The sequence below is a fragment of the Poeciliopsis prolifica genome, unplaced genomic scaffold, assembly GCF_027474105.1.
Source record: "Poeciliopsis prolifica strain line A6 unplaced genomic scaffold, Auburn_PproV2 SCAFFOLD021, whole genome shotgun sequence".
Taxonomy (NCBI): Eukaryota; Metazoa; Chordata; class Actinopteri; order Cyprinodontiformes; family Poeciliidae; genus Poeciliopsis; species Poeciliopsis prolifica.
Window position 1 is genome coordinate 1,570,794 of NW_026562396.1, and position 13,754 is coordinate 1,584,547.

A 13,754-nucleotide genomic window follows, 5' to 3' on the forward strand; every position below is an offset into this window, starting at 1 on the left:
TTAGTTTGGCAAAACTGCCACCAATCAGGGATGGTGAGAAACTTGTGATAGAGGCAAGAAATAGTATTGAAATCACTAACCAAATGTAAAAACTGATGAAGAATTAAATGTTTTGTCTGCCTACAAATGACCCATCATTATTATGTTTGTTCAGAGATGCAGGGAAAATGTTAACTTTTTAATAGTCACTTAGCCAGTTATTTAATATATAACTGTGGATGAGGATTAATATTTTGTGGCCACTAGATGTTCATTTTAAAGATATTTAAAGGTGCATCCCATCAATGAATGGAAAAGTGCCGAAATGTCAAAAACATTGTAAATTGACATTTGAATAAAACATTAGTAAAGCCGTTTCTGTCATGCTTCCCTGAAACTTTATCCCCGGGATTAATCTGAACTCTGTCCCCTCCAGGCTGTTTGTTGTTTGCATTTTGATTCCTTGTTCTGCTTATGTAAACTATTCGCTGATTCTGGGAATTGCTCCTCCTACAGGTTTGAAGCACGTCTCATCTCCTTTCATTCATTATCCATAGATTTTAAAGGCCGTCCTGCCTTTGCAGTATTGTTTTCATGAACGAGGCATTGAAAATCATAGATTTTATGCATATTTTATTTTGTAATGATTTGTTGGGAATGGAAAGACAATAAACAAAAGCATACATTAAAAACAGATTAAATGTGGTTGGACAATCATAGCATAACTTACTCAAATGCACAGTTGTCTTAATCAGAACTATGATCCTGGAAGTACATGAAGATCTGCAGCTGTAGTTTACAGGAAATGTCTGTGCAGCTTTATTGGGAAAAAGCTGCACAGACATTGAATGAATCACCTTCAGTTCATTGTTGAAGCGCTGATGGAAACCAGAGCCCAGAATATAGTTTTAAAGATAGCCAAGTTACCCAACTGCCTCAGGGCATCGCCTCTGAATTTACATTTTGCAAATAAATGCTGTGATGTGAATGAAGAGATGGAAGTACAGGAGCTTAGTGAAATCATTTGGGATTGAAAATGGAACGGAAAATATATTCTTGGAGAAATTACATGAAAATATTTTTAAAATATTCAAATCAAAAATAAAAAGCTGCTCTAATTGTGTTAGGACTGCAAAGAACAAAGCAAACATATTTGAAAAAATATAAAATGCATAAAATGAGATATTTGAGAGAAAATAGAGAAATAACACAATGTGAAAAGTAACTAATGCTTTTGGAATTCATAATTTAAAGAATATTGAAATAATAGAAAAGTATGACCTCCATGTCGGATTTGTTGGTACAATACGCAATGGAAATATTTAAGCTATACATTTCTGTTTGTTCTTGGTTTAGGTTGTTCTGATCATCCATACATGCATGTTTGATAACATAATATTTATTTTTCAAAAATGAAGCAGTTTCTCTTGGAAGAATTTTGTGTTGTTTTCACTGAGTTAACAAATGGAGTACTTTATCTTTTTCTATCAGCATGTTGTCTATGAGTTATAGCATTATTGATCCAGCAGGTGGCAAGAGATAGTAATGTTTGGAGTTTGTACCTTTGAATAAATGTTTTTGTTGTGAGTAAAAAAAAAATAATTTAAGTTCTTTTTAAAAACAGAAAAAAAACCCAATCCCAGTTAAGTAGGGCAAGTAACTCGAAAAAAATGTTTTGCTTAAAAAAAATAAAAAAACAAAAAACAAAAACAACAAACCAATAAAACCACACATCCAAAAGAAAAAAAAAATCACAGGCTAAATTAGATTAACTTTACTATTACCATAGTTATTTCTGTAATTCACAATAAGTAGACTTTCTTTTCATGTGCTTGTGTGTCTTGTGGGGAAAAAAAAATAATAATTAGAACAACCTCTTGGTGGCAACATTTGTTGTGTTTTGCATTAAACAGCTTGAAACAATCTGTTTAACCAGCTTAGTTAAGAGTAATAAAATACACATTGAAGCCGCATTATTTAAAATTAAGGTTTTATAGGCAGGACAATATAATGACCAAAAGATCAATAGAGTGAGAAGAGCAAAAGCAAATGTTATTTCTTCAGTGGCTGCTTTGCTTTTCTGTATCTCAATAACATTTGACCTTGTCTTTGTCTGCCCTCCCAGGATGTGTGCAACCCCTGCTTGAGTCAAAAAGGTTACATTACAATGATTGATTTTATTTTCATGTGTCGTCCCCCTAAAATAAATACAGCCAGAGTGCAGATAATATATAATTGGGTGTGTGAAGTATATTTTCCTCATATTCCCAAATGATAAATCTGAAATAGCATCATTGAGCTTTATTGAGACAGAGAATACCTGAGCGGGCACAACATCCGCAGCCACAATCGATGTGCCGTGTAAGATGATATTACAGTCAGAGATCAGAAATAGAGTCAGTCACAGGTATTTTTAGCAGTATGTTATCTACTTGCTTACCATAGTGACTTTTTATTCCCACATACAGCAGAGTCTGAGCAGCACCGTGAAGTACAAGACTCTTGAACAAAAATACCGTTTCCAGCAGAAAGACATTCAAAAATAATGTTTGCATTTCTGTGGAACATATATAAGTGTAAATATAAAAAATGTAAAAACTAGATTGTGAATGTGCATGTACATTCGGTGTAGAGTTTGCACATTATTTAAGATGTAATTTTATCAAAGTATGCTGTGATGTTGTTTCCCCTATGATCACAACTTTCTAAATTTTGAATTTCAAAAAATGTGTTTTAATGTGGGAGCTGTGATACAAAGTTCTGTGGTTTTATCATCTAATAGGCTTAATTGTTAAGTAAACTCAAATTTTTGCATACAATTAAGCCCCAGGTTATTCATACTCTGACAGTACTCTTTTTAAAAATTTACCAACATATTTCTTCTTGCGTTTTGAAGAGGAGAGGCTCCAATTTAATAAAGAATCCATGATTGAGGCTGCAGATCGGGGAGCTTGGAAGGAGACCTCACAATCTCAAACACTCTGAGCTCATCACTAAAGATAAATCAGAACTAAAGTCAAAATCTAGTCCAACAAACAGTGAGTACATGCAAAACCAAAAGAAAAGAAAACAAAAAAAGGTTAGCGTTTAGAAGATCACAGTTAACTTTAATTTTTGAACACAAGACAAAACATAAATCCATGCAAGGCATCATTAAATGCTTTAGGAACACAATTTTTCTTAAAGTATTATTTTTTAATGGTGTCATTTTTTACTGCAGCTGTGGACTTGAGGACTGTTAGGGGCAAAACTTTCAATTTATGTTTTTGGTCTCTTGTTTTGAGTGCTGTTTACTTGGACCAATACAGTCTTGTGCAAGAGCAACACTGTGACCTCTTAATCTTTTTACTTAACAAGATTATTGTATTAATCACAAAATTTGATGAAAAGAACATGATGCATTTTTTATTGTGATGGTGATGCAGAGGCGCGTGTGTGACTGAACCACAGTCCTAACTTTGTTTGACCTGAACTACAAATCTGACCTTTAAGTCTGCAGCACAGCGATGTAGTTACGATCATCGTTTTTCATCACTACTGACGAAGAAAGGATGCTGAGGTCCCGAGTCGGTAAATTTCTCCACACTGCCAAAGACAGAGATTCTATCTAGCAGAGGACGCAGCCATGCTGCGGTTGCCATGGATTCAAACTGCACACAAAGCACCAAACAAATGCTTTGGCCGGCTCATATCGCCCCTGCTTGTCCATGAGCCAGTGATGCATCGCCATCACCCTCTCTGAAAATAAAATCGTACCATGACAATATCTGATGCCTACCTCTGCCCTCCACGGTGACACGTGTGCTTTCTCTTTTCATGAAGGAGCTTTATTTAGCTTTATGTCTGGACTTGTCCCATGAGGACACCTGGTCATGTCCAAATCAGACAGAAAAACACACATCACCTGCGTTTGATGATTTGTGGCCTTCATCTTTGCTCATGGTCACGTTTGAGATGAAGCTATGACAACTTGCCAAACAGTATACAACATTTCAGGCTTATGTATATACACCAGAGGTATTAAGGGGCCTAAGTTATGGCGGCCTTTCTTTACTGAGTGTACTGTAAATCATAGCTGAAGGAGAAACAGGAGTACGCCACTTGGTTGGGATAAAGAAAAAAAAAAGCTTTACTGTCATGGGAGAGAGGTCACAATCTATTATTCAACACATTAGTGTCAAGTTATATACCATAAAAGTTGTTATTTATGGAGCCGTTTATCTGAAAAACCTTTTTTCACCCTTGGTTTCTATTTTTGACCTCAGACTATCAGAATACACCAATGTAGTGCAGGATATGACGGTGTGTCCTGATCTCTGGCTTTAGATCATGCAAGTGTGGGATTTCCGAGTATTCAGTCATGGCATATTCCGAGCGGGAAACACCTACAAGGTCTTCAGAAAGCTCAAATGTCTCTACTCAGTGACCCTTACTGCCTCCTGAGTCAATCTGAGAGCTTGTGTTTGCATTGTGTCTATGGAAACTCACACAGCCGGCACTGCATCAGATCTCAGTCACCCTATTTATTTCAAACACGTCTGCTTAAAATCAGCGCTGCTCCTGCTTGGCTAGCTGAGTAGAAATGCAACACTGACTTAACGGTTAGAAATATAGAAGCATTGCTGCTGTTTCAATCACATATGAAGAGGTCATGTAAACCTTCACTCACAGAAACCTGTTATTATAATAAACATGAAAAACTGTTCAGCTTTACAGGTGTAAATTATTAACAGACCAAACCTTTTTAGGCATTGTATTGTCATGTACAATTTTTAAATATATTTTAACTCTGTTGCAGAAATGTTTCAGGACCTAACATCAATCTGTCATTGCTTTACGCTGAACAAAGCTCCCCAGGAGCATAGTAATTTTTTCAAAAAATAAAAAACTCAAAATGCACTAATTATTATTATTATTTAAATTATTATGCACTGCAGATTTTCTAAGCATTTTAAAGAACTGCAAACAGTCATTCTTTGAATGTGCAGCATTAAGTGGTCACCTGTACTAAAATTAAAAGCTATTTCAATCAAAAACATCTTAACAGGCTGAGTTTCATGTTAACATAAGACCCCTTCGTTGACCCCTGCACAATTCTTGCATCCAATGAACTTGTGAGTTTGTGGAAAGTTTCTGCTTGGATTTCTTTGCAGGATGTCAGAATATCTTCCCAGAACTGCTGTTTTGATATGAACTGCATCCCACCCTCAGATCTTCTGCTTGAGGAAACTCCAAAGGTTCTCAATAGGGTTGAGGTCAGAGGATGATGGTGACCACACCATGAGTTTCTCCCCTTTTATGCCCATAGCAGCCAATGACACAGTGGTATCCTTGCAGCATGAGATGGTGCATTGTCATGCATGAAGATGATTTTGCTATTGAAGGTACGGCTGATCAGTCAGAAAGTCCAAATATTTTGCTGAGGTCCTTTTCACACCTTCGGGGACACTGAAGGGGCCGACCAATGATTCTCTCCCCATGATTTCGGCCCAAAAAATGACTCCACCACCTCCTTGCTGACATCACAGCCGTGTTGGGTCGTGGTGGCCATCCACCACCAATCCACTACTGCCTCCATCTGGACCATCCAGGGTTGCACAGCAGTAATCAGTGAACAAGTGTGTTTGAAAATTAGCATTTCTTAAATCCAAGTCTGTGTCACACCTAATAAGTTGTAAACATCATCGTGTATGTTTTTTTTTTCTGTCCTTTTAACCCATTAACAGCATTGTGATTAAGGTGAGGCCAAATAGTCATGAACAACTACGCAGCAAAGTTTTCTGTAAATGCTGCAAATGCTGCCTGATACACTGACACCTGTGAGTGGTCTGGATGTGAATCTAAATACATCCAAATTAAATGCAAATTCACAAAGAAGTTAAGAAATTCTTGGACTCACACTTCTTGCATAACGAATCATAATATGAAAACATTATGATCTAATTGGGTTGCACATGAGTGGAGGCATTGGCACTCATGTGCTAATAACACGTGGTCTGGGGTTCAACTCCCTGCCTGGGAGTTTTTATGTTCTCCAATTTAAGGTGTGGGTTCTAACCAGATACTCTGGCTTCTTCCCACACTCCAAAGCTAACTTATTTTAACTCCAAATTGCCTTTGAGGTGTATGTGGTTGCATGGTTGTTTGTCCTGTCGCTTTCTGTGATGGCCTGTAATTGACTCGTGACCTGTCCAGGATGTTGTCTGTGGATATCGGCGCCAAATTTTAATGAATCCCATCGCTTTCTCCTTTTATTCAAGCTTTTAACAGACTGAGGGCGTTAAAAGCTTATATGTAAATATAGCCATGTGGAAAATGTTGATTGTAGTAAGGCCTTAATCCATACAATCCCATTGAAAAGTGATCCGATAACTTTACCGTTCTCTGAGACGAGTACATGTGATCATCTTCATGTCTTTGTGTCTCTGGACTGTGTCTGAAAATAACACAGTCCTCAGCCAATTTGATCCCAGCCGCACTGACTATCTGAAACTCCCACAACCACCTAACACTGACACATTCACACACAGGGGTCAGTTATTCACCCCAAGCATCACAAGTTTCCAAGGTTCCTGTCCCTGAGGTCAGCTGGGTCAAAAATAGCATCTGTTAGCCTTTTATAAACTGGAGTGTTTCTATAAAAAGCTCCTGGATGACCAGAAACTGCAGCTGAAACCCCATCACCCTATCTTTAGCTTTATTTATGTCCTGGTGTTGACAGCCCCCACTTTCGAAGCTTTCCAGTCATGGTCACATGTGTGCCGAGCCCTTGGCCCACTGCTGGAAAGCACCAAGGGGTGAAACAGTAATCAGTGGGCTCATGGCACTGCCAGCCTGCGTCCCTCAGAGAAACAGGCCGCCTAACAGCTGCTGAGTTAACAGCTAGATGGTCCTGCTCTCAGATTCTTTCCATCTACTTAGTGTTTATGGAGCTCTCTTTTGATGACAGATAAGCATGTCCTCTATTGTTAAACCCTTATTGACATTATTACGTCCGTCACATGCAAGAACTATTGTTAAATGAAAGATGTAAAAATAGAAAGGTTTCCAGTTGTGTGCTTTATTTGATTTATGTAGATCACGTTTTGCCGAACTATTTTTTCATCCGACAGTTGAACTTTGCATATGAAGCAAAGGTGACTGACTGTCTACATCCCTGGGGAGCATGATTTCTGTCACTTTCTCATAAGTGCATTCAACATGTGGCACAGACAAACTGAGGCACAGACATGTGTAACACTTATTATTGTATGAATGTTCACATTGCAAATGATTTATGAATAACAACTCAAAATTACTTTCAATTATGTAAAATTAGTTCAATTTTGTTTATGTCACACTTCAGAAAAATGTCGCCAATGACACTTTCCATGTGTCATTGGAAAGTTTTATGTAACCCATTTTAATTATGTTTTCAGTTGTTGTGGTAAGCTTATGTTTGTGTCTTAGGTTTAGGGATTGGTAGGCAATGTTGAGTATAGCAATCAAAAGGATTTCTTTATTATACGTTTTGTCAGTATGCTAACTTGTTAACTTGACTCTTTGGCTGAATTTATTACAAAATCCAGGTAAAACTAGATTTTGTGGTCAGGGGAGAGGGGCTTCAACTGTTCAGGACTGGAACGATCGTGTTATTTTATCTGTGACTGAATCAGATTTTGATGCAGCAGACTTAGCTGTGACTCCAGATAGTGAAGATTAATGGGTTAGAGAACATAGTCTCTTCTCTTCATATTAAAGGAGACACAGAGGAGCAGGATGAAGAGCCAGTTTGACTCCCTGTGGAAAAACTGAGTGTGTTTCTTCTCCTCCTCCCCCCTTTTCCTTTTTTTCCTCTTCTTCTTTCGTCTCATGTGTTTAATCAAGTTCAGAGCAGCTTTGCCCACACAAGGACAGTAGGTTTCATCCCACTCAGGCATCAGTTCATGACTGATGGCAGAAGCTGCATTCACGGTGTAGGTGGACAGTGTGCGCTTGTGTGTCTGCTAAACTGGGTCCTCATGACTGAGACAGTCACACTAAGGGTTTTGCTGGTGCTTTGTAGTATGGTTTCTTTCTGAACCATACTACAAAGACCTGGTGGTCAGAACCACTGTGTATGACCATACAGTGATATATATGCACACTGATCCTTGTGTCAGACCTGCTGTTGTGGGAACGGGGTTGCCAAGATGTGTCAGTGTTCAATATGTGTGGGATGAGTGAGTCTGAAAGTAATGGATTGTACATTGGGTGTGATGATTTGAAATGTATTTTTTTCCCTTCAGTGATATGATATATATAATACAGCTTCTATTTTTATATGGTCACTCTGACTTTTAAATCCATTCTCTCATAATGTACCAAAAAAACAAAAAATTCAGGCAAGATTGACAGTTTTTTTTTTTAAGTTTCCATTTAGTTTTCAAATTATTAGACTCACTTGCACATCACATTCTATCAATTTTCTTTCATAACCTGTCAGTTTGACATCTTTGCTGTGTGAAAAAATACTTTTAACAACGTTCTTTCAGGCATTTATTAAATATATTAAGCAATACTGTATTTTACTCATGTGAACTTCATTCCATAATCTCCATGATGGTTTTCTCCTGCTGCAGTGGACATAATGTTAACTGTATCTCCCTTTCACATGACTTGATCCCACTCCATTTGGAACCATGACCTTATCAATGCATCACTCTGTTCTTCCAATAACCTGAAAATCAAGGCCATTCAATGAAGTTTGTGTTGTAAGATAATTTAGAGGATTAACCAGATCCAGAGAGTTAAGTCCCTCCTGTTTTAAAAAGTGACTGAAACCAAGTACAAAGTAAGTTTTGTATCTGCTGCTCCATTTTATGATTAGACTCTCTCAGAAAATAGAAGACAGACAGGATGAGTTTCTCTTTCATTTAATTTATAAAACATTTCCTGCCAGTGTTTTGTCCTGAAGCCTGACTCAGACTGCAACCGCCAGATTTCTGTATTTAAAGTGCATGTTTCCGGCTCGTCTGATTATGTAATTTGTCTGAGAATGACTGCCATTGATTAGGTGATGTGTGCTAATTAAATACATGTATTTCATTCACAAGCTGCTAGATGTTAAGGAGGGTAGGCATTTTAATACTTTGCCAAATGGTGCTAAAAGATCTCTGGTGGCTGTTGTAATTACTTTTTAAATTAATATGCTACAGTTTTATGTTGCTGAACTGATAATCCTTGTCATTACAATAATGTTTAACAGTGTAAAGCTTAAGTGGAGTATGTAGGTGCATAAAAAAGAGCTTTTGAACCTCGGAATCACTGATACACCTGCACAGATTTAGCTTCTGCTGCTTTTAAAATGCATCAGTGCAGCACCTACGCACTAAGTGTGAGGGAGTTAAGTTAATTGTTGTGTGAATTGCTCCTGATTTTTGAATCAGATTCAGGTTCGTTTCCAGCTTCCTGTTTTGATCAATTCTGAAATGTAGGGGTGATTATGGATTCTGTGATGCCATAAATAGCAGCAGTGATGCACACAGTCTGTCAAATGTCCATTTTATTTGACAAGCTGTTTTGTCTGTTTTTCCTGTCTGGAACATCAAATTACTGTATTGAATAAATAAAGGGAAAAAAATGTCACAAAACAATGACCCCTTTCTTTATGTGGGTTTTTAATGCAGCCATTTTTATTCTGCTGTGCATTTGCTCCATCTCTTTTATGTGCAATAACTTAAACGTCAATTTTATGCTTTGATGCGTCATGTTAGTCGAAAATGTGTTTTTCTTTTTCAGAAAAGAAGATGGAAGAAATAACTGGATTTTGAATGAATGCTTCTGTACAATACAAATTATTTTAAGATGTAACACATTTTGTAGTTGAATTTGACCAATTTTTTAAAGTTTGACTGACCTGATTAAACAGATAAATTCTCTGAATGAAGCTTTTTATTTCTTTCTTCTTTTTTTTTACTTTTTTTTTTTTTACAAAACTACAGCCTCTTCTCATTTGTAGGTATATGTAATTGTCTTCTTTTCATTGCTAAGTTTGTGGAATCTGGGTTGTTAACCTACAATTTTCCAGTTTTTTTTTTTTCAGATGAGTTTTCTGATTTAAACTCAGACATTCTGCTTCCATGTTGACTTGAAGGGAACCAACATATATTAAGCTCACAGCTAATGCTTAGCAAACTAGCATGTGTGAATAAATGTTAAACAGTCGACAGACTCAGATTTGTCAATCAGGTTCCAGTTGCTTGAGCACTGTGTTTGGTCAAATAAAATTCAGAGCTTATTTTGTAATATTTTAATGTTTCTTGAATGTGTAACTTTTAAGGATCAGCTTGCCTATGGTATTAACATAATATAAATAAAATAGGCTAAAGATTTTGAGAGATCTAAAGGATATGCTTTAAATACTACCGCAATCATTCTAAACGGTGCCTAAGATCAATATTTCTAGCCAGAATGTATGTTGAAAGTTCATCAAAAGTTGCAATTCCATTACAAATAGTAAAGTATCTATTTAATTTGTGTTGCTCAAAATCTTTTTGTTGCTCGAGTACCACTTGTGCCACTGCAATCACCATTTCCAGCTTCTCACTCCAGCAGGGTTAATGTTATCAGATTCTTGTGAGAATCACAAGTCAACTCTACTTGACCTAAAATAAGAGGTGAAAAAACAAACAATTCCCTGAAATCAGAAGAACCTCTTGTTTGGTACCCACAGAGAGGCCAACATTTTGTTCCATTAAAGAGCAGTTCCCATAAAGATAGGCAGCTGGAGAACATCAGACACAGTTATGTAACTTAACACATCAGCAATCTAAGTCTCTGCTGGGTAGCACCATTCCTGTTAGTGACTGAGCTTATCTAGCACAAAGGAAAACCCTAACAGCTTGGTGACACCACTCAACTGTTCTTTTATTGGGATTTTGTATTACGGTGCTTAAAGTGCGCCGTAAAAAGAAACACCTTGCAGAACTTTAGTTTTGTGTACATTTATTGAACAGTGTCGTAAGGTTATTTCTCAGAAATAAACTATTACATCCAAATAATTATAGAAAATAAATAACACAAAACTAAATATGTTTACATGCGCTTTTAATTCTGATTTGATGATTTTCTTTTATTTGTAGATTGTCACAATAGTTGTAGCTTTATTGCACTCCTCCCTTCACATTTATATTGGTGAGAAGCAAAACATATCCAATGCATTCGTCTGTTATTATTGCTTTCAGTCAGTTTTGAAATCACTGATTGATGTGGTTTTAGAGATTTCGGGGATGAAATCTACTTTATCGTGATGCAGACCTAGTGAGAAGCAAAGGAAGAAAGAATATTTTTGAGTTTTAGCATTCACTGAAGTGCAGATGTTTGCATTTCCATCCAAATAAATGTGATTGAATTTTGCATTGTAACTTTTTTGTGGGAAATACATTTTCTTCTTCACTCCTTCTGAAAGTGAAACATTATTTATAAGGAAGAGAAGGATTAGTTCCTTGGTAAAACAAAAAACACTCCCATGTGGTCGTCCGTGGTCACAGCTAAATTAAATTGCGTCAAAGAACAAATCAATAGATTGGTTTCTGCTCAGTTTTGTTGAAAGCTGTAACCAGATAGTGTCCTGGTGGTGTTTGTTTAGCAGAGAATAAATTAGACACACAAGTCAGATTTCTGTCATTCAGGTGATTCTTAAATGATTTATTACATTATTCATTTGGAAGTGCTCTAATTGTGACTCAGAAAGAAAGTTCACATTTATATTTGAGTAACAACTCAGCTCACATTTAGAGCAAGCTTCTGAAACTTCACTGGGAGTCATGTTTGCCATCAAAGTGAATCTGTGCCATATTAAAACAAGCCCAAAATAGTCAAAGCTGCGGGGAAACTCACTCCACAGGGAAAAGGAATTAGGAAAAACACTTGTCTGTATTAGTAACTGTGTAGTGGAAAACAAGTCAGCCCCACTGGGAGAAAACCGGTCAGTGCTTCACTCTTTCTATCACTAACCCTGCCCTTCATATGCTGTGAATGATCTCTCTTTCTCGAGCTACTTGAAGTGATTGCAAATCTTGTCCCCAATTTTCTCTGTAACCTTTCACCCTAAATCAGCCACCTCTGTTCTCTGAAGAGGAACCCAAGAACAGGAACCCATCACAACTGAAGTTGGAGGCTTATTACCTTACAAATGTAAGCTTTGACCCCATGTCACGAGTTAATCCCTTTCCTGTTCTCTCATCTCCCTCATGGTGCTTTTCAGTGTACAGTTATTTTTTTTCTGCTTGGAACTCTCTTTGAGTGGAACGGTTAGTCCGAGATAAAAATATCCTAATATAGAGGAACAGTGTGTGTGTGTGTGTGTGTGTGTGTGTGTGTGTGTGTATACTCTGTCAGCAGCGCTGTTTGTACATGTGGTGAATCAGTGCTGATCATAACGTATGTATGAGATAAAGAATATGTAAATGCAGTTATTTTTCTAGACTTTCTGTCTATTTCCTGTTTATTGGAATCCCAACTCAGACATTTAATAAGCTGATCAGAAAATGTTTGATGGTTCTCAACACAGTTTGCTAATAGTAAAGTTGAATAATTTGAAGACAAAGTCAATGCTCTGTACATCAAAGAAATTAGCTTTTGAATATTTTTTGACATTCTTAATCCACAACATTCTGTAAAAGGAATTAGCTTCGTTTTGACTTTAATTGCTGTATAAATCTAGGATTAATGTGTTTAACCAACGTTACACTAAGAGGTGTGGTGTGAAAGAGAGAAGTCATCACTCAGGCTAGCTGTACAGCAAGCAAAGCTGGTTTATTGGTTGTCATTTTGCATCAGCTTGCAAAATGACAGAACTCCCATGACTGTCCCTGCTATGTCCAACAGTCCACACACAGAGACACAAGCACACAAACACACACACACACACTCCTTAAGTAGCTATGACTATTATTGTTTGTTGCATCTCATCTTTTGTATGGCTGCTGCTGCTGCTTCTATTCTTGTGGTTGATGAAGATGATGTTGCTGTTCTCGTGGTCTCACAACACTTTTTTGTTCCTGTTTTTTCTCTATTAAATCCCACTCATTGGCTTTTACTAGTCCTCCAGCTCACCATTGTTTACTTCTGTCACCGAGTGTATTTTGTTCTATTTTGCAACTATTTTCCCTTTCCCCGGTGAAGAAAAGTATCCCCAACAAATGATGTTGCCACCAGCATGTTTCAATGATCATTAAAATGATGTGTTCTGGGAAATGTGCAGATCAGTTTTATACACCAAAGACTTCAATTTTGCTCTATTCTGACCAGAATCCTTTCTTTGATGTGTTACTGTGGTGCCTTCAAAGCTTGCTGCAAAGTACAAACAATTCTGAAATGTTTCTTTCAATAATGGTTTTCTGTGCCTTTTTTACTTGCACAGTTACATACAGGCCATATTTATGGAGCTTGGATATGAGATGCAAATCTTTTTGTAGTTTTTTCTAAAGCAGGGCTGACAATCAGACTGCTGTGTTTCACTAAGGAGTGTCCAAGCCCAACTGAAATGTGGTTAATGGACATGTATGTGAACCTCATTTCACAGAGCTTCACATTTTGTCACTGAGAGGTCATTGTTTTGTTGGACAGTGTTATTCAGTGGACCTTCAGTTCCTGAGCTATTTTTAGCAACACTTTTGTCTGAATATAGCTCTGCCTGCCTGCTAGGTCGTCTCGGTCAGCATTTGAAAAAAAAAAAAAAAAAAGCCTTAATTGCCAGGACCACAGCATACACCTAATGTAATTTTAGAGTTCTTGCTGTCTCAGTAGATTAA